At 37.1% G+C, this 27678-nt stretch overlaps 1 protein-coding gene across 22 annotated transcripts in view; it reads right to left on the bottom strand.

Annotated features, from left to right (window-relative positions):
- The window catches only part of PHF21A (PHD finger protein 21A), a 173881-nt gene that overhangs the window by 77346 nt on the left and 68857 nt on the right, over positions 1-27678 (bottom strand). For 2 of the 22 annotated variants that reach the window (XM_079103424.1, XM_079103425.1), the window contains one exon: positions 1348-1453. The exons of the other annotated variants lie outside the window; for them this stretch is intronic. The gene's annotated coding sequence lies outside the window, so the exon portion shown is untranslated. The remainder of the gene's footprint in view (positions 1-1347; positions 1454-27678) is intronic. 22 annotated transcript variants of the gene reach the window in all.

Genomic DNA, 27678 nt, shown 5'->3' with positions numbered 1-27678 from the left:
GCTAATTTCTCAGTTATTGGTTTTGCTTTATCTTCTCTGAAAAAAAGAAGGAACTGCTTTTAATGCTTTGTAGACGACAGAGAAGAAAATGTCAGTTTTTTAACATGGCAGTACAGGTACTTTTTGATGAGCTTGAAATATGAATTTCAAATAAAGTCCTATAAAAATTAAGTATCATGTCAAATGAAACTTAAAATTTTTTTTATGAGGCATAGACTAACCCAAAAGCTTACTTTTATTGATATCAACATGCATACCATACCAAAAAATAAGTTTATAAATAAGTTTTATAAACTAAGAAGGATTGAACCAGGTCCACAAGGCACTTGGATATGATCAATCCAGGCAAAGTCTGCTAAAACTAGGAATCAGAGGACTTAAATCTGACACTGTGCCATGTTCCTGAAGAAGTTCTGGGGCTCATGTCATGGAGCACAATGGGCTTACTAATGCTATAAATTGCACTGTAGCCACTGAAATTTTGTCAAGACCCAAATACTTTACTTTGGTATTAACTTAAACAATTAGACTAAATTCTAATCCTAGTAATGAAATTTAGTCCTGTTAGTCTCTGGTTAGTTTTGGCTAACTCCTTTGTTTCTGAATTTCTACTTAAGCAATAAATGGGATTTTTGCTCTACAAATGATAAAACAACACTGAAATACATAAGGAAGTAAAACATGTTACACATGAGTGTTTATACCTCTTATATAGAAAAGGACCACGCAACCCCAAGCGGGAGCAAAGTCAGCTTGCTGATTTTCAGGGTTTCGAATAACCCTCACCAGCATGTCACAGCATCTCAACAACGTTCCTTTAAGGGCATTTCACTATTCTATTTTCTATATTTTATCTTCCCTTTTTTTGGCCACCACTTTGAAGAAATGACTTGACCTAAATGAAAAGAACTTAGGCCAATTCTGAAAAATATTCCTGTGAAAGCAGGTTTTTCACCTTTCCATTTTATTTATCCTGGTTATTGATTACCAGTAAATGGTCACTCAGAGATACTCTGACTGGAAATATGATTACTTTTGCTTGGATTTGGTCTTGACTTTGTAGCACCGATGGTGTCATTTCCCAATGTCTTCTTTTGTTCCCTGTTGACATGCTCAGACTCAGCATTTCATTCACATACACTGGATCTGCAGAGTAAGATCCTGTGACATGTTTGGGGATAACACTAGAATTCCCTAAAGTGGCTGCTGGTATCCTGCAGCAAACCAATTTTTCATTAGAATTGCCCCCGAGTAACAGGGAAGCCTTCTCTGACACTGTTCGATTGGCCTCTGCGCAGCAGCAGAAGGGAAGCACCTCGTACATATGCAGTGGGTGGGAGTACTCACCAGGCACGTGTGTTACTGTCGTGTGTCTTTTAAAGCAGGCCCTGGACACAACTGGCTCCCACTTTCACTTTTTCTGCTTGCCTTGTATCTAACACCATCTGATGATCTAGAATATAAAATATTATCCTCTTCGGTCCTATTTACCTCTGTAAGTTATGAATTTTTCTCAAATAAAAAACGACCTGTTTTGAATACTGATGTGCTAAAACCACTATAGGTATAGTTGAAAAGATTATCCTTAACTAAGCATTTCAAATATAAGAAAGGGACCACTAGACAGTATTTTTAAAATGACTTCACCCAATTTTAAACTACTAACAAGTTTGCAACACCAGCTCCATCTCGTATTGTGAATTTGTGAACACTATTCACACTGGGCCAAGCTTCACTGAAGGGGCCACAGAAAGCAGTCAAAAGACAGAGACCCTTATCTTTGAATTCACATTTCAGGGATTCTTGAGGAGAGGCAGAATAATTCAGTTTGGAAGAGAAAAAAGCATCACATGAATGGAAAAGACAGGCATAACACTAGTGGGAAAAGAGGAGATCCGAGTGAGGGAGTGTTCTAGTAAAGCAGAGATAACTAAGTCAACAATATCTTTCTTAATGAGACACGAACGCTGTAATGAGAGAAACAAATAAGAGCCTGGCATAACAGAATTAAAAGTTAATCAGATGCACATAGAATTCTGTTATTTTTCTCTTATGGAACCAAATCACATACTGTCAGATTCTATTATGGCATATATAGGCTGAGGTCTCACACCTTGGATGATAGATGGAGAGTCTGGGGACAGAACAAAAGTAACAAGAAAAAAAAAAGTTAGAAAATCAAGAGAGAAAAAGGAAATTATACTCTTTGGTCTGGAAAAGAAGGCAGGGACTTATGAAAGGATGCAGTCTAAACGTAACTTATATTCTCAGTCTTCTTTAAGGCAGGGCAGGGACTGGCAAAGGGGGATGCTTGGTGGATCATTATCCAGGCCCCTTCTACTCTGAATGGCTTGGGAGTCAGTCTTGCACAAGGCAGATGTGTACAGAGCATGAGTGTTTAAGTAGAAGGGATCAGCAAGATGTTGGACTATGCTAACATCTAGGAAGTGAAAAATCCATTTCCTCAACCAGGTGAGGAAACTAAACAGGAAGACTGCTCTCTTTCTAGAAGGGGTTAAGTCAGCAATCCCAAATTGTGTTAAGAAGAATATTAGAGTCCCCTGAGATACAAGAAGGTATGTTCCTAGAAAAGAGGTCAGTCTGCCAAATACCAAGTTAAATGTACTTAAACTGGTTTCTTTACTAAAGAATTTAAGTTTTTATTTGCTAACATCTGCTAAGTTATCACTGAAAAGCAGAGAGTATATGACATTTTAAAAAATTTTGTAATTACAGAATTCGGTTTTCAGGGGAAATCTGTAATATGTTGAATATGTTGAACACTAGTGGTTCAAAGGAACACGGTTTGGGAAATGCTGGTTTAGCTCAATTGATTGTGTAAATAAGGAAAGGAAACAAGGTAGTGTCTGGGGATGTCCCCAGTTTTCTGATTTTATACAACTGGAGATTTATTTTTGTAGTGCTGGTGATTCTGGGCCTATACTTGCGCGGCAAGTGCTCTATCCCTGAGCTCCACACACTCCAGTCATTATGATTCTATATATACTGGTCCTCTTACTCTCCTTCTCATCCCCAAGGGCCTGATCCAGGAATAAGCCTACCTCTCATTGAATTACTATTTTCTCTAATTTTCCTAAATCTCCCCCTCATATTTAAGCTATCAAAACTGTCCCTTTATTCTTCTCCTTTCCTAGTTAGTAGCCCTGCTTTTTCCATAAAATGCTTTCTGTTGCTTTCCATTTGTTATTAAGCAACATTATTTTTCTTCCATTAAAACAATGCTTGTCATTATTTTTCACTTAGTAATAAGTTGCTCTCTGATGTAACTGTCTCCTTTAAGTTCTTTCTGGCTTTCCTCTATATTTTTATTAACTCAAGACTTGAGGACTTCCCTAAGACTGAACACAATATTCTGATGATTGCTTAATTTTCCTTTTCTCTACCACAGTGACTCTATTTCCAAACTAATCTATAAAGCTATCCTCCCATATTATTGAACATCCTTTCCAACAAATAATTCCTCATAGGAAGCTATTCAATTCAGTGTGATGCTTTCCTGTTCCATTTTGTTTCTTTATCTTGTCATTATTAGATATTATTTGCTGTGGTTTGAATGTGTTCTCCTAAGTTCATGTGTAAGAAACTTTAATCCCCAATACGAGTGTTGAGAGGTGGGTCCTTTAGGAGGTAATGGGGTCATGAAGGTTCTGCCCTCATGAATAGATTAATGTCATTATTCAGGAGTGGGTTCCTGGTAAAATAAATACTTTGGCTCTTCCCTCTCTCTTGCACATTCACTCTCTCTTACCCATGTGTTATTTTCTTCCATGCTGTCATAGCCAGGAGCCTCTCACCAGATGTGTACCCTTGATGTTGGACTTACCAGCCTCCAAAACTGAGTCAAGTACACTTCTATTGTTAATAATTCCCCCAGCCTGAGGTGTCCTGTTATGTATCAGCATAAATCAAACTAACACATTATTCATCAGCTACATAACCGAGTTCCTGAAACCATGAAAGAAAGAATGCACTGCCCACCCACATGGAGTTTTCTCTGAAAGGGGTAACACTGACCGAAGGGGAACATTGTTCTCTCAGGCACCTGTATTTAAATTTTATTTTTTAAAACTTTTCTTCATATTCCCATAGATATGATTATATCACAGATAAAAGGGGTGGAGTCTTCTCATGTCTTATCACCACTGAGTTTCTTCGTTGCCTGAATTTATGACAACCCCTTTACAGAGATGGCATCAATAGGCAGGTGAACATCCCAGTTGGTTTCTAGGTAAAAGTCAAAACAAGTTCTCATGAAGCAGATATTCCCTTTCTTCATGTTTTAGCACCAAGTCTAGACCTTCTATGATAACAGATTAGGCTAGGAGAGATGTCATCTTCCTAATAAGACCGTAACAAAACCCTGATCATTTGTAGTATGGGGCTACACAAAATCCTTTTATTTGAGAAGCAGCAGTTCTCTGATATTCTGAGAACATCCTAATTTGATTAATTACATTATTCTTATAATCTCAATTTATTTAAAAAACCCATTTGACATATTTCAGACTTAAAGAAAAGTTGTAATGGCTTAGAGAATTCTCATACATCTTTCACCCAGTTCCCCAAATGTGCACTCTTTCTCCAATTTATTTTATTCTCCCCTATCCTCCACCTGCATAGAATTTTTCTCTTGAATTATTTGCTGTTAAGTTCAGAAATAGTATCTTTTTTCTCCTATTTGCTAAAAAAAGAAATAAGTAAGATGGACTCAAGGACAGACATATAGTAAGACATAAAACTGGGTGCTTGCTAGAAAACTCTTTCAAATATTTTTGGATGTCAGAAAAAATTTCAAAATAAAATGTTGGGGGGATTAGAAAATCAACAATGATACAATACTATTATCTACAGATCTTGTTCAGATTTTGTCAATGTCCTTTAGGCAGAAGAAAATCCCAGATCTTTCTTTGTAAGCTATCTATAAATATATCCAGTTTCCTCTATGTCTCTGATGGGACATCAGAGGAAGTCAGCTTTCTGATTAAGCATTATTATGTGAAAGACCTGGGATAAGAATAAACCAAAATATCAGAATATGCAAAACTCTGTAATGTTGGACTTTAAAGTCTCAGTCCTTTAGGGAATGGATGTTATCTATAAAATTATGTTTCAATTTGAGTTTTCAAATTTAAATTCCCTTAGAGTGCTGTGCAAACACCCAATCACAGTGGCATAAGACATGTTTTTGTAGTAAAATGTGCCTTAGGGGGAACTTGCCCTGGGTGGAAAATTCAGTTGCAGACAATCCATGACGTAGTTCCCACACGCACAAGGTACGCAAAAGCTGACAACATGTAGAAATTAGAGTATCATTCCAATGCTTTACAATTCTTTGCAAAAACAGGTGTCAAGGTTATTTTCATTAATATACTTATTTTGGGCCCTTTGAAAGAAAATACGGGAGAACATTAAGCAAGTTTCACGCCCTCCCTTTTCTGAGTATGAATGTGAAAAAGCTTTAGCTACCTTTTCTCTACCCTGCTTGCCCCTCAAACAAGTTTATGTGGTAAACTGTCTCCATATTGAATGGCTGACTGCCTTTTATAATCTGAATTAGAAAATGCAAAAAAAAAAAAAAAAAAACCTTTAAAGTCAAACAGTGGAATTAACATATGAGCAGAGCTCCTGTGGGCATTTAAATCCGTAATTAAAAAACCTGAGACACGTTGGCTTGGCAATCGTTATTGTCTAACGTGCACAGATAGCCAAAAGGTACTGAAATGCGACATTCTGTCCCACATGACTCACTCGCTCAGCAAAGCCAGCCTCACTGAGAATGCTGAGAAGGGTTTACGTCTTTAAATGCCTGGCCCAACAAAGGTCTTCCCCCCAGCACTGAAAAATGCCCACAGGACCTGTGGAAGACGGTTCAGTGTATTAAATGCAGAAATCTGCTTTTGCTAGCATGCTCCATTTCTCTGTAGAAGGAGGAATCCTTTTCTGAAAAATTAAAAGTCTAAGAGCAGGAGCACTTGCACGCAGGCAAATCATCATCCCTATCTGATGTGTGAGAGCACAGCACACAGCATGGCAATCTAGCTACGAGCCTCCCAGATTATAAATAGGCTGCCAATCCAAGCAGCAGCTGTCTCACATCACTCTGCGTTTTCTCTTGGATTTTATTATATTTCAAAGATGATGCACTGATTTCTACAAGTTTTCTCTGTGGTTACAGGTACAACATGCACAGGCCAAGAAAATTTGTTCTTAACCTTATTCACATCAAACAATATTCCATGCTAATCTGCTATTGTTTACCTTATTTATACATGTATAAGGGGTTGAACAGGTTTGCACTCCTGCATTTTCTGTTATAAATTAAGCCCTCAGTATTATAATTCTGCACTCAATCGCAGCCAACCAAGAAATTGCCTTTATAAAGGCAACTGAGCACCCTGCCCTTTCTGGGTTTGGAAAACAGTGCTACCTACACCTGAATGCAGCTGCTTCCACAGGAAACACAAAATACAATGCAATTTGATTAAGTCTTTAATGCGTACAACTCTTTCTCAAGAATGAAGCAAACCATCAACTAAATGTACTGCTTAAGATCTTTAAAATGCCCGAGTGCTAAACACAGTTCCTATTCACCTTTCATCACATAAGGACTAACTGCCAAAGCTATGAGGAGACACCTTTTGTTCCCATATGGAAAAGCTCCCTTTCTAGAAATGTGCCTTCAGAGGGTACCTTATAAAGAATGATTCCTATCTTCTCTTTATACTGTTTTCAGCGTGTAATTCACATGGGCCAGACACTTAGGAAGCAAAGTATCCAACATGTTATTTTCTTGTTTGTAGTACGTACATTAAGAATTCTTATTTGGCTACCAAAGAAATGTCACTCCCTATCCAAGATACAGTCTTTTATCATGCCCAGGACAATCAGCCTCAACCACCACTTCCTGTCTTTGCCAGCATGGAATTCATTTCACTTTAGCTTAATATATACAGTATAACATTTACTACAGTTAGAATCATTTAACAGGCTGGTAGCAAATTCTCTAAATGTTTGAAATGGAGATCTCTGTGGACAATTTTTCTTTTTTGAAGGATGGGCTTGGGATGGGGATACAAAAAAATAAATTGAAAAAGTTTTCTTTTTCAAAAATTTCATATGTACTCGTAATCATCCTGAAAACTTTCTGGAGTTTGTCTGGTGTCAGGATGCAAAATTATTTCAATTTTCTATTACATGCACACAGTTGTCCCTGAACTTTCAACTGGCAAGTCTTAGTTCTTGTGGAAAAATCTCACATAATTTCTATGAAAATAATACATGTTCATAAAATTGTTAACAGCTCTGTGATAAGCCTACAGATGATTTTTGCTTTGCTGGATTAGCTAAAGGTTTTATAATAAAACATATTACTGTGTGTGTGTGTGTGTGTGTGTGTGTGTGTGTGTGTGTGTGTGTGTGGTGCTGGGGATTGAACCCAGGGCCATGTGCTTGCGAGGTAAGTACTCTACCAACTGAGTTATATCCCCAGCCCACAACATATTACCTTTATAATTAAAGTAATAATTATGTACAGCCATTTTGAAAAAAAATGTTTTTCCCTCTTTATACTTGTAATGTTTCCTGATTTAGTTGTAATTCTCACTTTAAAGTCTACAAGTTAAGATATTTCTTTCCAGTTTAAAAGTACCTTGAAGGTGTTCTTTTTCTTTCGCTTTAATGTGTATTTCCACACCCCTGAAGCACTACTCGAACACAGGGTGACTGAAGACTCCTACGTGCAATTTCAGTCCTACTGCATCTCCATATGAAAGCAAGAGAAAGGTCTATTACTTTAACCTTTACTTTTTAAAACAAAATTTATCTTGTCAAAAAGTCGAAACCTTGGGGAAATCAAGAGGTTAAATGAAGATGTCAATGGTAACTTCTTGTCCCAAAATCTTTGGTCAGTTTTTTGCACTTAATGTTCTGAAGATGCTCTTTCACTAATTCTGTTTGATACTGACTTCCCACAAAGCCTAACAATTACTTAAGTTGAAGTTTTCTTCACATATATATATATATATATATATAGCTTCCCCATTAAGGTTACATTCTATTCTAGAAGCCCAACCAAATAACTTCTGAAAACAGACTTATTTTTTTATCCTAGAGTTCCTTCTACATTTAAAATTTAAAAATATCTTCATTGTATTCATTGTTATAATATAGTTTCCTAACACAACCTAAAAACCTAGCAATAAATTCCACATCATTTCCAATAGGAGACCCAGATTGAAAACAAGAAATGGCCATGGGAGTGCTTTCAGTTACAAGTTTTAACTTAACTCCACTACACCTGTCCTGCAGTTACACAGTAAAAATAACAACAAAGGCAGAGAAGAAAATAAGAATGTGCTTCCCTAAACTGGGAGCAGGAGGGCAGTAAAAAACTTTTATTTATGAGAGTGTTTTTAAAGACTTATTCTTTGGATGGCATTTATAACTTGATTTGATAATTATCCTATTTGTTGAAATTTATTCATTAAACTGAAAGGTAACACACTACCTTCTGCAAAAAGAAAGTCGTGACATATACAACTACTATGATAGGTTATTATTCTCATTACAGTCTTTGGACAAAAAAATAAACACTAAACAATAGAGCAAACTGCTGACTTTATCTGGAGAATGGCTTGTTAATACATTAAAAGCTACTGAAGGGTTAGAATCCAGCCTCTGAAAGAGCTATTCAGAGAGTATGGGCAATGTACATTTTTGGTTTCTATCCTCTGATTCCTCCAAGTGAATGCTGAAACAATAAAAGAATATTTTTTTCTCTATATAAACTCTCTTGCTCCAATTAGGAATGCTTTCTTCATCATGAGAGGATACCACATGAGCACATGATGTAGCTTAGTGGTAGAGCACTTGTCTAGCATGCAAGAGGACCTGGGTTCAATACCCAGCACTACAAAAATATAGAGACAGAAAGTAAGAAGGCTGTCCCAATCTCTACGAATTTCTCAAAAGGGGTTTGATGAGTCTAGAGCAACATTCCAGTGTTCTTAGGGATCATGACTATACACAAGTGATGCCAGTCTCATAAGAAGAAACGGTGGGGGGAATCTCATTACATTTTTCTTTTTATAAGACAATTCTCTTTCTTCCCTCCCTCCCTCCCTTCCTCTCAATGCTGTGGATTGCACAAGCTAAGGACACATTCTACGCTCCCAATCCCTACTGTTAACTGTCTGATTTCTTCTTTTTATAGTTTCCTAATGCTATGTAAGGATTTGGGATCATATATTGCATGCTACTCCACCACTCATTTCATTATTTAATGATATGTATGGACATAATTCCATGTCAATACATATATCTTTCTACTTCCTTTTCAAAACAACGATACTCCTGAATGGAACATTATTTCTTCAAACAAAATTGTTCATTATTTTTTTTGCAAAAACAGCTATAAGGAACATCCTGTAAATATATCTTATTCATTTATCTGAATCCTTTCTCAGAATCAATTCTTAGAAGTTACAGTACTGGGATAATGGATAGGCCAATTTAAAATGTGGATTTCTGTTCTAAAACTGCTGTCCAGAAAGGCTGTCTACTTTCATCAACAGTGTGAGGACTGCTTGTGTGTCCATCTCTACCAAGCACATGGGCTTAAACTTTTAAGTTTTTGTTGTTGCTGCTGTTTTTTAAATCAGATTCATGGGCAAAAAAAGTGAAAATTAATAAATAAATTGCTATTGTTCTAATTTATAGGTCTTTGATGAGTAAAACTGAACATCTTTTCATATTTACTGACCATTAATGATTTAAACACTGTTGATGATTCACACAAGAATACAAGTGCACTTGTATGTATACATACTTGTGTGTATGTATAATGTATATGTACATATATACATGTACGTCTCCAGTAAATAGGCTGGCATTGGTGTCTTTGAATACCAGTGATTTGAATACCTGTGATTTCCTTTCTAGTTGTATCCCTTGCCTTTCACCCAAGAAGCAATTACCAGTCTGAACCTTTGTTTCATTCTTTCTTTCATTCCAAACTTTACCACTTATATAATGAACTATATGTTTTATTAGTTTTTATGTATTCTTCTGAGACCTGCGTTTTGCACCAATGGTCAATTTCTCCAAATTGATACATATATCTGTAATTCGTTCATTCTTTTATAACTGTATTATAGTATTCCACTATAGGAATTTACCACAATTTATCTGTCTAGTCAAAAGATATGTACCCTTTGGTTCCTTTTCCTATTATTAACAACAAGGCTACTATGAAAATTCTAGTAAAAATCTGTACAACTATAAGAGTGTCTCTAGAGCTATACTGTCCGCTATAGTGCCCATGGCTAGTGAGCACTGGACATATGGTCTCTCCAATCTGAGATGTGTTGCAAGAGTAAAACATAAACACTGAATTTCAAAGACTTAATAAGAAAAACAAAAGGAACATAGCACATCTTAATTGATAATGTTTAATACTGATTACACATTGAAATGATACTTTATATATACTTATCTGAATAGTTTCAAATAAAATTCATAACATTTAATTTTATAAATGTAATTAAATCAACAAAATAAGTTTAATAAATACAATTAAATCAACTGTGCAATTAAGTCATACCCATTTTTCATATCAATTAACATATAATTAAGTTCATGTTTACTTTCTTATAATGTGCCTACTAGGGAATGTTAACTTACACATGTGGCTTCAATGCTATTTTCACTGGGCATTCCTGCATTAGAGCACATAGTATCTAGGGGTGGAGGTGGTGGGTCAAAAAGCATGTAAACTTCAAATTTGTTAGGATATGCAAAACTGTTCCCCAAAGTGGTTGAACTATTTTACACCCCATCCAGCAGTGTACAGGTTTCTTGCTGCTCTATCCATGCTAGTAACTGTTGCTATTGGATATTTTCATCGTTGCCAATCTGGCAGAACCACAATAGTATTTCATTGTGGTTTCTAAATCTCATTTCACTCATTACATATGGTTGATCATTTTTCATGTATTTTTCATCCATTGATGTTTTCTTTTCTGTAACACAAACTAGCGTTTTTACTCCTTTTGTGAATTGCCTACTAATGTTCCATTGCATACATTTCCTTTGAGATGCTCATCTTCTTACAGATAAGAACTCTTTATATACAAGACTACTAACCCTTTGTCAGACAATTGAAAATGCTTTCTTGAGTTTTTTGTTTGTTTTTTTTTTTTAATTGCTATTCTTGCGATTTTGTTTTTATTGCCTTTGCCTTCAAGGCTTTTTTCTTCCTTTTATCATCTCAGGTTATTAAGTCTTTTCCTGTATGCTTTCTGGTCTTATACTAAGGAAGATCTTCCACATTTCAGGATAAAAAGGACAGAAAAACTCTTTTCTTTAGTATTTTCATAATTTTATATTTTATATAAGATTTCTATTCCACTTTAAATTGATTCTTGAATATGATGTGAAACAGAGATAAGAGTACGACACAATTAGAATGAGTCTCCTGTTCCTCACAAGGTCCCTTTGGCTATGGCCGTCTACCCACCTTTTGGGGAGAGGCTTTCTTCTCTCCACCACCCTGCCTCCACTCTGCGTGACTAGATCTAGACACACATGCACTTGTGTACCCACAGAAACCACCATGCAGCAGTGGGTAGGAGTCTTGCGGTATCCTGTCTCCCTGGACAAAGTGACTGCTCTAAGCCTTAGACAGGGATGGTGGGCATGTGACCCAAGCTATACAAGCCAAAGCACCTCCTGGGGATTTTCAGCATCGAAGTGAAGCTGGAGAGTATGTTTTTCTTCAAAAGGTGACAAAGCCTGGAAGCTCCTGAGGGCTATATTCTCTGCCACATGGAGTTAGTCTATCTTAGGAGAAAATAAAGCAAAACATCTAAAATATTAGAGAAAGAATATTTTATCAGCTTTTTAGTCTGTAAGGACTGCAGAGGTTTGCTGTTGCTTGCATTTTGGAGGGGATATTGTGCAGTTCTTGTCTCCTTTCTGTGATAACAAATATCCTTCCAATAAATCCTGGGGTTTTTTGTTTGTTTGTTTGTTTTGTTTTCCTTTTGGCTTATGCTAAAGTTAAATTTTCAATATGCAATCAAGACAGTCCTGCCTAGGAATCTTGCCTGATATTTTTGCTAAAGTAGAGAGCCTATTGTTTTTATACCACTAAGTAAGATAATCCATTTTTTCTCTACTGACCCAAACTATTACAATTAAATTTCAATTTATATGAAAGTTTGATTTTTTTTTGTTTGTTCTATTCAGAAGCTCATCTGTTTGTTTCTTGCCAGCACTGTACTGTTTCACCAACTATAACTTTATAGTATGTTTTGATTCTAGCAATTAAACAACTGACTACTTGTACTGGCTAATTACGTTGTGTAAGACACAGAGAATATTCCCTTGAATAAGCAGATGAAGTACTGACTCCCATGGAGTTTAAAAACTAGAATCAAGGAAAGATAAGTAAATAATTAGGATAAAATATAATGAACATTATAGAGGGAATAAGGTGCACTAGATGAGCATCCAACAGCTGGACCTAATCTAGAGGTCAGGGGAGGAAGTGATTTTCACACTGAGACCTAAAGAATATTTATGAGTTCACCAGGATAGGGAGAAGAACAGCAACTCAGAAAAGAGAACAACAGCCGGGTGTGGTGGTGCATGCCTGTAATCCCAGCAGCTTGGGAGGCTGAGGCAGGAGGACCATCAGTTCAAAGCCAGCCTCAGCAAGGTGAGGCACTAAGCAACTCAGCAAGACCCTGTCTCTACATAAACTACAAAATAGGGCTGGGGATGTGGCTCAGTGGTTAAGTGCCCCTGGGTTCAGTCCCTGGTACCCTTCCCCGCCCCCCCCAAAAAAAAAGAAAAAAGAAAAGAGAACAATAAGTTCAAGGGCACAGAAGACCAGGGTCTTTTTAGTGAGAAGTCCAAAAATGGCTAGAGAATGAAGTAAAGGAAAGAATGGACTAGAAAGAGGTTGCAAACAGGTGTGCATCATGGAGGGCTGCAAACCATGATGAGACTTTGGATTAGGTCCTGGGAGCAATGAGAAGACGCTGAGATGCTGAGACTTGACTCAGATTTCTACCTTTGAAGATTCACTCTAGCTACCATAATTGGAGGAGAGCAAGACTGGAAGCAAAGAGAAAGGCAAAGACACTCTTAATAATCCAGGCAAGAGACAATGGTGTGAGGAAAAATAGTGGTTTTTGGAAAGAGAGGGTTAAGAGAGATTGAAGAGGAAAATCAGCAGGAACTGATGACTTAATTCTGGAGATGAGTGAAAGGGAGGAATCAAGGTTGGCTTTCAGAGTCAAGGAAAACTTTCAGGTTTCTGACTTGATTATTTTAGTAGAGGTGGTAAAAATTACTGTCATAGAGAACATCGTGGGCAATATGTTGCAAAAGAGAGAATGTGTCCAGTTTGAGACACACTGAGTTTGAGGCACCTATAGGACAGTCAGGTGAAGATCACTGGGATGCAGGATTATGGTCTGGGCCAGAAATGTAGCATTCTTCTTTATTCTTTTTCAATATTTCCTTGGCTATATTTGGATGAACTTTAGATTCAATCTGCCCAGTTCCCCAAAATAGCCAATGAAATTTTGAATGATATTATTTAAATTTATGGAATTCAAGAGAATTAACTTCTTCAAAATGTTGAATCTTCCCACCCAGAGAGAATGTATAGCTATTCATTTATTTAAATCCTTTTATGTCCCTAAGTAAAGATAAAGGCACAGGTATTATACACTTCTTGTTAAATTTATTTCTACCTGTAATCCCAGGAACTTGGGAGATTAAAGCAGTTAAGATCGCAAGTTCAAGGCCAGCCTCAGCAACTTAGTGAGACCTGTCTCAAAATAATAAATAAAAAGCACTGGGGATGTAGCTCGGTTGTGAAGTGTACCTGGGTTCAATACCATCCACCAAAAAAAAGTTTATTTTTAGCTTTGAAAAGGTTACTTTCTATTGTGATTAGACAAATTTTTCATTATTATTTTCTCACAAGGTACTGATGACCAAAGGAAAGGTTTTGATTTTAGCTTCTATAGAGACACCTGATTCTCATTAGTTACAGTAGTACTCATTGATTTTTCCTGACTTCTCTAGGAAGACAATCATGTCGTCTGAAAATAATGACAATACACATCTATTCTTCCAACAGTACTTCTCATTTCCTTGTCCTGTGTTATTGCATTAACTAGACTACCCAGAATATGCTCTATTTTTTCCTTCGTTAGTATAGCTAAGTTTGTCAAGTTTGATGATATTTTCAAAGAACCAACTTTTGGCTTCATTACCTACTTTAATTCCAACTAATTTGGTTGGACCATATCCTTATGTGAAACTTTTCAGAAAAGCTTTACTTACAGTACATTTAGTAAATACAAAAATGTCTTTTACACTCACAACAAAATGATTCTTTTCCTAAGTATAAAGTTCTAGGGTCAAAATTTTTACTTTCAGAATTATACAGTTTCTTTTCTAGAATTTAGTGTTACTGATGAAAAATGAAATGCTTGTCCAATTCTTATTCTTTTATGAGTAATTTTTTGGCTATTGTTCACTAGTAAGATGACAATGGAATTTTTATCTTTACTTAAGAACTTAAAGTTATTAGCAATAATCTCCTGTGATTAATCGTCTGATATTCAGTTAAGAGTTTAATCATAAAATCTGAGGCTATTTTCAGTTCAGAAATTTTTTCTTCTATAATTTCTTTGATTACCACTTCTCTCTTGAAACTCCTATTACATAGATATTAAATTTCTTAAATCTAGTATCCATGTTTTATTTTCTCTTATATTTTCCATCTCTTGGACTCTGCTATTACAGGAGACTTTCTTAAGTTTGTTCTAATTTATTAATTCAACTTCTTGTAGGGTCCATTCTAGTATCCACCCACTCTACTGAGTTTATTTTTGGAACACTCCTATTTCATCTTTCAAGAACTATTTGTTTTGGTATGGTTTTGTTTTGCTGGGTATTGAATCCAAGGCCTTGAGCATGCTAGGCAAACACTTTACGGTTGAGCTATACCCCCAGTCATCAAAAACTATCTGTTGGGCATCTACACATACACTGCTCTAGGCTCTTGAAGGAGATAAAGGAGTTGGCTGTGTGAGTATCTTAAGAGCCTTTCAGGTGGAGAGATCAGTGTCACAAAGACCTAAGGTAGGAGAAGGCCTGACATGTTCAAGGACCAGCAAGGGGCCCCAAGTGGCTAGAGCAAAGCAGGAGATAAAGATGGGTCATGAGGTCTTACAGGAAACTGTGAGGGTTTGTCTTTGTTCTGAGGGTAATGAGAATAACGTTTTTTTTGTTGTTGTTGTTGTTTTACTGATGAAATAATAACCTCCCAAATCTCAGTGAGAATAATAATGAAAAGTTTAAAATCTGATCTCCTTTTTCTTTCATTAGCTGTTGGAGTAGTGGTAGTTAGGCAACATGTTTTGATTGCTCAGCTTCAATCCCCACCTTCAATCTGCTGAATCTCTTCACATAACTGGTAGTTTTTCTTGTCTGCTTATAGTTACAAATAAAGGGTTAGCTAAGGTAATAAAAGTAAGGCATAAAACTCCAGAAGGCTTTGTCCCAGGTATAGTAAATATTCAAGGAGTCTGAGAATATTAGGTAAGTACAGGGTCCACTGTGAAGGAAGCGGTGCATCGTGATTTTATTATATTGTTAATTGTCAGGTGTCAGCATGGACAGATCTAACTTAAACCTAGAGTTCTATGTCCTAATGGTCAGATTCTTTATATGAATCAATAGTATCTTAAAAATCAGGACAGTCATAGGCTCAATTATAGATCTAGAAAGACTAAATTACCTTTCTGAGCAGTAAAAACAAAAGGTCAATATTATAAAGAGCAAACAAAAATTACAGATCACTATCAAAATCTCAGTCAAAACTGCACAATCTGCAGCTTTCTAGAGTCCTTGACTAAAGGCAGAGGAAATAATTTAAAATTTTCCTTATGATTAAAAATATCTGCATGAATGAAAACTACTAAGTGCTTACCAATCTGTTTAGTTTTCTGCATCTTTCCAAGACTTTCAAGCAACACATCTATGGAAAAAACCCTCAAATGAGTTTACTCTATTTGATACAAACAGCATTTTTTTTTTTTTTTTTTTTTTTTTTTTTGGAAAAGAGATTAGGCTTTTTATAAGCCCAAAGCACATGTAGCTGAAAATGTTCCAGCATAAGAATTTAACCTTCCATGTCTCTTTGTGCTGGCTTCTGAGTATGAACTATAGCAGATACAAGGTTACAAGATGTGGTTTCTTCCAAATAATCTCTGGCAAAAATCCCAAGTGAATTTTCACTCTACTCTTGTATTTCAGTGGGTAGAAAATAACACATGTCACACAGGAAATGGAGTTTCATTAAGCACAGTGGTCCCATCTCAGTGGAGAACGGAGGAAGGATGGAGGCCAGGTAGGGTGACAGTGGAAGAAAATACCAGCACTACAGTGATGACACAAATGATGGTTATAAATAAAAAAAAAATAAAAATAAAAATAAACTACATTACATAGACTGTAAGGTTTTTTAAAGACTCTTCAATTCCAAAATAGTTTAGCAATCTAATTATAAGAAAAGATCATATTTGCATAATAATTTTTTTAATTGGGGAGGGGTAAGAACTTGGGGCTCTGTAGCCCTATACAATCTAAAATGACTCTCAGAGTAAAACAGTGGACTACCCGTTATTGTGAAATGTTACAAAATTAGTGTTTAGCAACTAATACAGTCTAGTCCATTGCAAATATTTTATGTACTGAAGGACTGTATTAAGAGGTCCTGCTGGTAACAAACACTTGCTCACAGATTATTCTTGAAGTATTTTACACAAAATTGCATACTACAGTGAAGAGAGGAGGATTCTGCATATGTTCAAGTTTAACCACCACTGCAATTTTTTCTAATAGCTCTGATTCTCTCTCATGAATTGATAATTTAAATAGCAAAAGCCCAGGAATAGTTCCCCTTGTCCACTTCAGTTAAATATAAATTTATTCGCCCTTAGAAGTACACTAACACAACTCAGAAGACTACACACACACACTCTCTCTCTCTTAAAATGTTCTTATCTAGCCAGGTGAGCAGGTTCCAGTGAGCTCCATTCTCTGTTGAGGCACTAGATGTGAACATGCCTATGCAATGAATAGGTCTCCATCATGGTCTTTTATGGTGAATATAATACAGCAAGCACCAACTATGTGCATTTATTTCTTCCCCTTTTTAAACACATGTACAAGAATCTAACTTCATATTCTCTCTCTCCTCCCAGGACCTCCCCCCGAAAGTGTCAAAAATTCAAATAGAATTTCAAAACTGAATTCTCAGCCGAGTGTGGTGGCACACACCTGTTATCCCAGCGACTCGGGAAGCTGAGGCAGAAGGATCGTGAGTTCAAAGCCAGCCTCAGCAACTTAGTGAGGCCCTAAGCAATTCAGCAAGACCCTGTCTCTAAATAAAATATTTTAAGAAGGGCTGGGGATGTGGCTCACTGGTCGAGTACCCCTGAGTTCAATCCCGTCCAAAACAAAACAAAACAAAACAAAACAACACTGAATTATCTCAATATACAGAAGGGTTTCTTATTTTGTTTTTGGTACTGGGGATTGAACCTAGGGGTGCTTAACCACCAAGTCATATCCCCAGCCCTTTTTAAAATATTTTATTTAGAGACAGGATCTCGCTAAATTGCTTAGGGCCTCACTACTTTGCTGAGGCTGGCTTTGAACTCATGATCCTCCTGCCTCAGCCTCCCAAGCTGCTGAGATTACAGGCTGTGTCACTGAGCCCAGCTTCAGGATTGCTTTTTACGATTCAGGGTAACATCACTAGAGACAGAGAAATAAAAACAAAAAGGAGAATGGAAAAGACAAGTCAGTAACAAATGAGATCTTAGATTTAGGATATTCAGGGAAGTCACTCTGTCAACAATGATTTGAATATTAGGGTTATTTCTTTTAAGCAATACTTTTTTGTATACTACTAAATGCACTGAAAATTATTTTTTAGGCATCAGGGTCAAATTTATGTCGAGATTGTTAACTTGGGTTAATCTGGAAATCCGAAGTTTCTTTACTTGGGTTTCAATTAGGTAGGCGAAGATCACCTGCTGCTTTTTGGGTTGGCATGATCTACTTAGCAAGGGATGCATACCAGGATTCCCAAGGCAAGGTGCTACTCAATTTGTTGCTTTATAAGCATACCCAATGCACGAGGACCCAGATTTAATGTAAACTATAAAACATTCTCATTTTCAATTTTTATGACTATTTATTTTATAAAATTCCAAAGGTACAGAAAAGTTCAAAGAATAGACAGTGACCCTTTGACGAATCAGTTATCTGTATAGCTTTCCACCTTTCCCCAAACCATTTATCTTTTTTCTTCCATAAACCATCTGAATAAAAAACATGATTTTTTATTTTTAAATACTTCATTAGTAGGCATTTCTTTACAAAATGATTCTGTGCCTTCTTATAAAGATATGGTCCAGATTTCCTTAAAATTCTACAATATGAGAGCATACAGAAGTGGATTGTCTAATATAGTTTTAAAGTTTTACATATCTGTTTAATTGTTAAAAATGTCAATTTCCCTACTATATTTAATATGATTATATTTGATATGAGATTTACAAAACAATCTTCTGGAGTACAACTAATGTCTCAAGGAAGGTAAACAAGTACCAACAATATTCTGGTTATTTTTTTCAGGTGTCAGGAACTTAATGTAGTATTTATATTGTTAAGAACAAGCACATCTTGGACCTGTGGAGTCATGTGACCAAACATTCCTCAATAGGGCACAGTTCAGATTTTTAGGGCTATCTGAATCAAACTTTTAGATCAATGGACAGACTGAGGCCATTTTAAACTTAGAATTAAACTTGACAATCGTCCAAAGATTCCGGACGAAGCCATATTGTATTTAGTCTGTATGACTGCTGCAACTCTGGGAGACTATCACTACTTGAGCTGGTCTAGGATAAGGTACAGGACGGGTCATGGATACAACATAGGACTGGTCGGGTGAAATGTATTACATTTTTCCTAGGCAAGTCACCTGAACACTCTCAATCTCATGTATGTCTTGTGACTAAGACTTGGTGCTACAGTATGAATGCTGTGTCCTTCTTCCAAGATTGATAGGGTGAAACCCAATCTCCAATGTGACAGTATTAAGAGGTGGGCCTTTAGGAGGTGATTAGGACATGAGGGAATTAATGCTCTTATAAATGAGGCCTTAGAGAGTTTGTTTGTCCTTTTTCCATGTGAGGATATAGTAAGAAGGTACAATCTATGAAGCAGAAAGAAAGTCTTTGCCAGAAATTAATCTGTCAGTCCCTTGACCTCAGATTTCCTAGCCTGCAGACCTGTCAGCAATAAAGTTCTGCAGTCTAATGTGTTTTGTTACAGCGGCCCAGACTCAGACTCATGGTGGTCAGGCGCTCCAGGTTTCTTCTACTTAATACTGCCTATTACTCTAACCCTGTCTTTTTCTCATCCTGACTCTTCTTTTCCATAAAAGGTATTTAAAATTTTAATTCTGTAAGAATTTAAAATAATAATATCCATGTTTAAATGCCATTCTGAACCTTAGACGTAAGAAACTCAATCAATACGGAGTACAATTTAAATAATCACTAAGCTGAAATAAATAACATGGGAATAAGATTCACAACATAACAATGATCCCATTCTATCCAAAGACTGCTTCCAAAAGTTATCATGTCCAAATACAAAAACAAAACAAATTTATACAACTGTTGAATCTGTTCTGAAATATCATGCTTCAGAAGATACAGGGTACTGCAGTTTACTTATTTTATCACCCGTATCATTTGTCTACACATAAAAGTTTTTTTCTCAAATTAATCCTTTCTGGTTAACATACAACATTCTACACCCAGAAAAGCAAACAGAAAGGCAAATAAAACCCATATCATAGTCTATTAGTTATTAATAACTGCAATGCTCTCTCCTTTTACTGGCCTAGTGAAGCTCTGGCCCCTGAAGTGATAAAGATGAGCGCTGCCAAACTACTCCCCATCTCTAAGGCAGTATTAACACATTACAAAGTGCCAAAAGGGCCATTAAAAAAAAAAAAAACTGACCCACTTTTAGAAGTCAGCAGCTTTTTCCTTCTGGTGAAGTATGAATATTTAAATCAGGCAGACAAGTCAGGGAGCAAACATTCTACCCTGAATGCAATGTGTGCATCCCGGGCTCAAGCTGAAAGGATCCCGCTGTCAGACACCCACATGGAAATGAGTGCTCGCTGAGGACTCCAGAAGGGCGGTTTCCTAATCATTTCACTGCCTTTCAGGTTTGAAGTTCCACATTTGGATATGAGGGCAGAAGCAGTAAAAGATGGATCACAGCAACAGCTTTAAATTATATACTTAATGATTTATATGATGCATTATATAATTTGGTTTGTAGTAATCAAGCAAACTGAAGGAAGGTTAGGATTTTGGTTAACTGCTGTAAATTTGTTTTTACCTTCATTGTATAGTAACAATGCATTAAAGGAGTATTACATCTGAGATGATGGTAAACCCATCAAAGTAAAATTGATTAGAATCAAGTTCTAACCTAAGCACTACTGTTTTAAAACAAGACAAATTATAGCAACTATCAATATAACACAAGATATCAGAAAACAAACTGGAAAATAAATCACACTACTATTATTATTCGAAGTACAGCAATAGGAACCTTATGGTTTTATTGAGAAGACATTATGAAATCAAAATGTATCTTAAGTAGAAAAATAAAAATCAGAAAATTCATTCTAAGGTAAAAGATGTAACTGGAAACTTTTGAGGGTCATGTGATCCTACTCAAATTCGTAATTACATTGCCACAGAAACTCCCAATCTTTACACTGCAGGGACTGCCTGGTCTACTAACTCGCCTCTCCCATCTCCATATGGATCTCCTGCATATTTTATTTTCAAAAGAAACAGTATTTCTAAGTAATGGCCTAATCTCACCCTAGGTAAGTGCTGGATTACTCTTACTCCCTCAGATAACAACAGGGAAGGATGCAAGGTTATTAACCAATGTGGCTTCTGCAACAGCTATCCAAACTCTTTTCAACATCAAACCTGTGCTCTCACTTTTGAACATTTTCATTATAGGCAAACAGGTCAAGATTTCACAATGAGGAAACAAAATACTGTTTAAAGAAAAACCCCTTGCTCTCTGAACTTCAGACTTGACATCCTTTCAGAAAATAGAGAATGAATTCAATTCCCTGAAATACTGTTTTAGCAACACACCCACAAAAAGCAAATAAGCCCCAAACCCTCATTTCCTCCATATACAAACTCATTCCACTCTTCAAATGCTAAAAAATTCCATTTCAAATGATAAGTACTAATAAAAGATTTCAAAGCAAGTCTAGCTGCAGGTAGGGGACAGTGTGATCATTTAAAGCATTCCAGTACCAGGCCCCATCATAGCTATTTTGGCCTGTTTTTATTTGTCTTCAAATACTTTTTATGAAAAATTTCAAGCATACAGCAAGGTTTTTGTGTTTATTCCCCTTTACCACATTGGTACCTACATCACTGCCTTGGCTCAGGTGATCCCTCCGGCCCTTCTGCCTCTCGGTCCAGGCGCTACCTGGGTTCCCCCAGCCTTCCAGCCCTCCTCTCTTCTCATTATTTGACCACATATTAACTATCATGCAGAGGCCTGTTCTGCCACGTGTGTTTATTTTTCCCTAACAAAGATTATAAGCATTAGCACATGTCACTCACTATACTAGACAGTAACACAAAGGAAAGGCTGATAAAACACTTCCTGGTTGATGAGTTTTTACATTAAAAAAAGTCGAATTTTGCTAAGGGGAGTTTGGGATGAGAGAACAGAGAGGTTGCCCGTTTCACCAGCTGATATGTTTTTAAGACTCCACTATTACTCTACTCTAATAACTTGCTATATTTTACCTAAATAAGCAAGCTGAAAGTTAAAAAGAAAATTATTTAGAGCTCCCTAAACACATATTTTATGTTTTAATCCTAGTAAACAGAGTCACAAGAAGGATTCAAAGCACTACAGAGTATTTTTAAAAAGAGTGGTTAGAAATCAAGATTTTCTTCTCTAAACACGGTTAAATAACAAAGGGCCTTCAAAGGAATTAACTACCTAGCTGTTCTCTAACACATACATTCCTGAACTTCAGGAAAGCCCTCCTCTCAGCTTCTTGTGAGTTCCTTAACCCCTCCTTCTGCAATGAGGACATGACAGCTAGACGTCTTAGGAAGGAGGCTCTGGACATGAAGGTTTACCTTCTTAGGATGTGGTCACCAGAGAAATGAGGAGAAACTCCTCTTTGGGTTGGACCCAGTGGCCCATGAGTTCACCACTGGCTCTGTTTTCTTGCTTACAGAGATAAAGCACCATATTAAAACTCAATACATTTTGGGAGGAAAAGATAAAAACACAAAAAGGGCCTGTCTTATCTTCAGAAATGCAATTCTCAGCTTTGTGAGCTCTGGCATTCAGCTAGCCAGATTACCAAGCTTATTTAAAAGCTGAAGGCTTTACCCCGACTCCATCTTTTGCTATTTTCGGGTTCTGTTTCCATAAGGGTACCGAGCTTATGTCCATGTGCTTCACTCAATTCACACACATCAGTGAACAGCAGCAGCAGAAATCCAGGTCCACAGCAGGCAGTTTAATTAACTGTACACAGGGCAGTGCCAGTAGCACCAGGGCCCTTTCTCCTACGAGGCAACATAGCAACAAAGTTCAAACAAGGGAAACCCACTTCCAGCAGAAAATAGTGTTTCCCCATCCAGCAAGATGAGAGACCAATATGGCAAAGGAGAAACCAAAAAATAAATGTAACAAACCCAAACCAGAAAATCTCACCAGGACAGCGTCAGAGGGAAACCAGAGTTTCTTTTAACACAAGGCAATAAAAAAGTCGGATTTTTACACTTTCCAGTGTTTGAATCAGGTTTCACCCTGCTTTCTAGTGGGTCATCAGAGGCCACTCTAAGGAACTGTCACCTCAGCCTTGCTATTCAACTTACACTTTCCCCTCACATATACTCTGTCAAAAGGATCAGCGACAGGATTAAGCAATAAGACAAAAATCATATTAAATGATGAGGGTGAAGATGAAGACTGAGATTGTGATCCAGATGGTAAATGAGCTTTCTATATATAAACACATTATAAAACTCAACACCTTGGGGCCTTCTATGGAGCAGGTCTGGACAATGAGGACTGTTTGCAAGCACTCATCACAGATTTCTCCTACCTACACAGCAGGACACACAGTTGCCACCACTCCCCAGAGTGAGTGTCCAAAAGTGTGTAGTCAGGAGTTCTGAACTTCTTCCAGTCTGGATCTAGGATGATGCATCCAGGTCAAAATAAACAGCTTTTCCTTGATAAAGTTTAAGCTAATCTTAAAGTGACTCGGAAGGGATATTTGAGCATCTTTTTCATGTTTAACAAGTGAAAAACTCATAGATAATAAAGGTAATTGACCAAACAAATATCACTCTGGACAAATAAATGAGCAACTGGTGTCGTACAGACCCAGACTGAGATAAAGGCTTCAGGCAAGTTGCTTTACTCTAGCTCCTCTGATACCAGTTTCCTGTGTAACTCACAGAGATGTAGGGAGGATTAATTCGATAATGTCTGTAAAGTGCTTTTCGCTCCTTAGAGAAAAGTGATATAAGCAGTTATTATTACATCCTGCTGAGTTGTGAGGTTGAATAATATAAAAGATGAGAAAAACAATCCTCCTTGACGGTTTAGTGTAAGCATTTTTATAGCCTGGCAAGATGTTTCAAAATTATCTTTTGTTAGTCGTTATTATATGACCCCATGATAGGAAACATTTGTAACTCCTACATCTACATAAAGAAACCAAGAGAAGAAAGTAAATGACTTTTGAGTGAAAAGCATTATTATGTCTATTTTTCTGAAAAAGAAAGCAGAGCAGGAGAAGTTGAGTGACTTCTAGTCAATTCAAGAAGTTAAAAGAGTTAAGCATAATTAGAAATCTGAAGCCAGGTGTGGTATGCACACCTGTAATCCCAGCTACTTGAGAGGCTCGGGCTGGAGGATTACAAATTGGTGCCCAGCCTGTGCAACATAGCAATACCCCTATTTAAAAAAAAAAAAAAAAAAATTAACTAAAATACATCAAGGGTCACTAATATTTCTTTGCAATGTTCTGACAAGAGGACAGTGACTAGCAACCAGAAAGTTTAATATTAAACATTTATTCTACCATTTCCTGGCTGTACAATCTTGAGAAGCCACTTCTTTATGTGTGTCAGCTTCATCAGCACAGTGGGGCCAGTGGGGATCAAATTAGATAAAGCATGTGAAAATCCTGGGCAAACAATGGCACACTGTGTAAATAATAACATCATTATTATTTATTATTAGGTTGATGATATTGAGAATATGGTTTCTCCTAGCCATTGCTCCCTCAGGAAAGATAATTAAGTGCCCTCAGACCAAATGACATATGTAGTACATTTTTTTTAAACAGCTTTATTGAGATAAAAATCACATAACACAATTCACCCATTTAAAGTATACAATTTAATGGTTTTTGGCAATATTCACTGAGTTGTACAAGCATAATGCGATCACTTTTAGAATATATCCATAGCCCCCAAAAGAAACCCTGGGCACATTAGTAATCACTCCTCACCACCTCCCCCACATACACACAATTCTCCCAGTCACAGACAACAATTAATCAACTTTCTATTTTCATAGATTTAAATATTCTAAACATTTACTACAAACGGAAGCATACAACGTGGCCTTTTATGACTAGCTTCTCTTAGCATGACATTTTCAGCCACACTGCAGCATGCATCAGTACTTCATTCCTTTTTACAGCCAAATCATAGTCCACTGCATGGACATACCACATTTTATATAACCATTTATCTGTCTGTGCGTAGCCTCTATGTTTTTGGCTATTATGAATAATTTACCTATGAATATTCACGTAGGAGTTTTTGTTTGAACGTATGTTTCCCTCTTTCTTGGGAACATACCTAGGAGTGAAACTGCTGAATCAGATGGTGGCTCTATGCTTAATATTTTGACAAACTGCCAGACACTGTTCTAGATGGCTGTACCATTTACATTCCCACCAGCAATGCCTGAAGGGAAGATTATAAAAGGGAAACCATAAAAGAGAGATCATTAGCTGAGTGCCTAATCAGGGAATAGTTGAACTAATTATGTTATTGACAACTTACACTGCTGATAACAAGGATGACACAGCTTTACACCAAGATTCAGAACGGGGAGAAAATGGGCATTAGTAAAATTTCCTCCTTTTCTAAACTCTTTGCTTAGGCCCAGACTAATGTTGCTCCTACCTCTAATAAAATGTAATAGAGGGCTGGGGAGATAGCTCAGTTGGTAGAGTGCTTGCCTTGCAAGCACACAGCCCTGGGTTCGATCCCCAGCACCACCAAAAAAATAAAAAAAAAAAAAAAGTAATAGGGAATCTGCAAAGCTAGGCTTTAGAAAGTCCTCTATCATTTCTCAGACCCAAGTCCAGGTAGTTAAATACATTCCTTTATTTATTATTTATTTTTTGAGTCTTTGGAATTGCTGTGTAAAATTTATAAAGTCTTACATGATGGATCCTCACCATTCCCTCTGGTATATCAGGCTGTGCCTTTCCCAAATACATGCATTCAGTACAGGTCAAGCCCAGGCTAGCTTTGACACAGTGTACTGCTCTATAGTGGCACCTGCAAGCTAAACAGAACCAGGAGAGGGAAACAGATGGCTTCTAAAAGGGGAACAGAAGAAAAATAGAAGGTCAGGTAGAAGAAGGTGGGGAGAAAGAAGGGAATAGAAAGAGGATAAGAGAAAGGAGAAGCATATTTCTGCTTTCGCTCTTCCCACCTGTCACAGCATTCTCCTTGCTGATTGCCAGCATGCTCCCTTGCAAACATAGCTGCAAGTGACAAAGAGCAGCCACTGTCCTCTCAGGGGGTCCCTTCCATGTTCCCTACTGTAAGCTGTTCTAAAATGCCAACTGCTTACCAGGAAGGGAATTATATACTTGAAAGAGCCACAAATAGCAAATTTCTGTCTAGATCCAATGAATTTGCATAAAGACCTATAAGTTCCCTACGAAATCACCCAGCAAAGAGAAAAAGCAACTGAAACAAGAGATTAAGTACTGAAAAACATGGCTTATTTTTATTTTATAGGTGTGTCAGACCTGTGATTAACTCAAAGTAAGACCATATTCTGTCACATATTTCATGTAGTTCCCACACGTTCAATATGCTGAGGGGCTCTGCTCTTACGCAATTAAAAGGAAATTATCAAGTCTTTCCCCAGAAGAGTTAGGGATTGCCACTGGAGAGAAATGCTTCATACCCAGTTTTAGAAAAGAGATACTGGCTATGGGGACATATTCCTCCTTTTCTTCCCCCCCTTGCCTTGGCCTAGGCCAAAGCCAAGGCAAAAGGAAGATACGCAGCTTTTTACACGCAGACCAAGACTGCCAGCAGCATTCCAGTGGCCTTGCTCATGGCAGGAGAAGGCGTAGTGACTAATACTGCTGGGTCTTGTTGAAGAAAAGTGGCTGGCTTTCTTTGATCAACTGAGTGGTATGCTGAGCAGTGTGATTTCCCTGTTCTGCTGCAGTGAGCGTGTTAGGGAGAGCAGGAGAGCTGGCTTCCAAGCGGCCCATGCAGGGAAGCAAATTCCATAGCTGCCGAATCACAGAAAGCAACAAGAAATAAAAGAGAGCTGAACTGGAAGTAGACACCTTAATTCTGCCAGCATGTTACTTGCTGATATAAGGATCTCTGGGAGGAGGAGAATGAAGAGGGTGCTTCTTTAATTCTAATTCATCAATAATTATTACAAACACAATGTTCAAGACCACAGTCCAAGCTCCTGAAACTATAATTACAAGTTTTAATTATAGGACTTTATTCTGATGGGAAAGTGGAAAAAATGGGAGTTAAAAAGATTTTTTTAAAATTAAAATTAAAAGAGGACCCCATTGGCATATGTGGCTCCTGGCACAGTTTGAGGAAGGAAGTCTGTCCAGCACCTGAGTGTCTGCACAGGACTACAGCTGCATACGGCCTCTTCTACTTGCCAGACAAGCAGCTGCTGGATTAACATGAGCTAATCTGCTTGTATGCCATACAGATTTTCTTCTAGTAAATTGCAAAATTTACCTAAAGATAAATATAGCAGTCTCCTAGTTCCCTGCTCCATTCAGCTGCTGCTAAAAAACACTACTGTTATCTCAAATTTCATCAGCAGATTGTACTCCTTCCTGGGGAACAGCAGCAAAAAGTAGCTTTCTAAAAGCATAGTTAGTCTCTGAGGCGAAATACACCATATTTAAATGACTTCTTCCAAAAAGGATAACTTTCTACCTTTAAAGTTTTAATTTGTGATAAAGTATATGATTTCTTACACTAGATCTAATCATTGCTGCTTTAAAGAGTAAACAGTCAATTGTAAATTGAGCAAATTGCTCCAGCTATCCTGATACCAGAAATGAAATGGATTAGGTCAGCAGGTGGCATGTCATTTCAGTGCTGCCTGGGGGCCCAAAATACAGTTAGGTCATTTTTATTTTGGTGACAGCTG

The sequence above is a fragment of the Sciurus vulgaris genome (genome assembly GCF_902686455.1).
Source record: "Sciurus vulgaris genome assembly, chromosome: 11".
In the NCBI taxonomy this organism is placed as follows: domain Eukaryota; kingdom Metazoa; phylum Chordata; class Mammalia; order Rodentia; family Sciuridae; genus Sciurus; species Sciurus vulgaris.
Note: the sequence above shows the minus strand (reverse complement) of the source record. Positions and strands in the feature narration are given on the sequence as shown.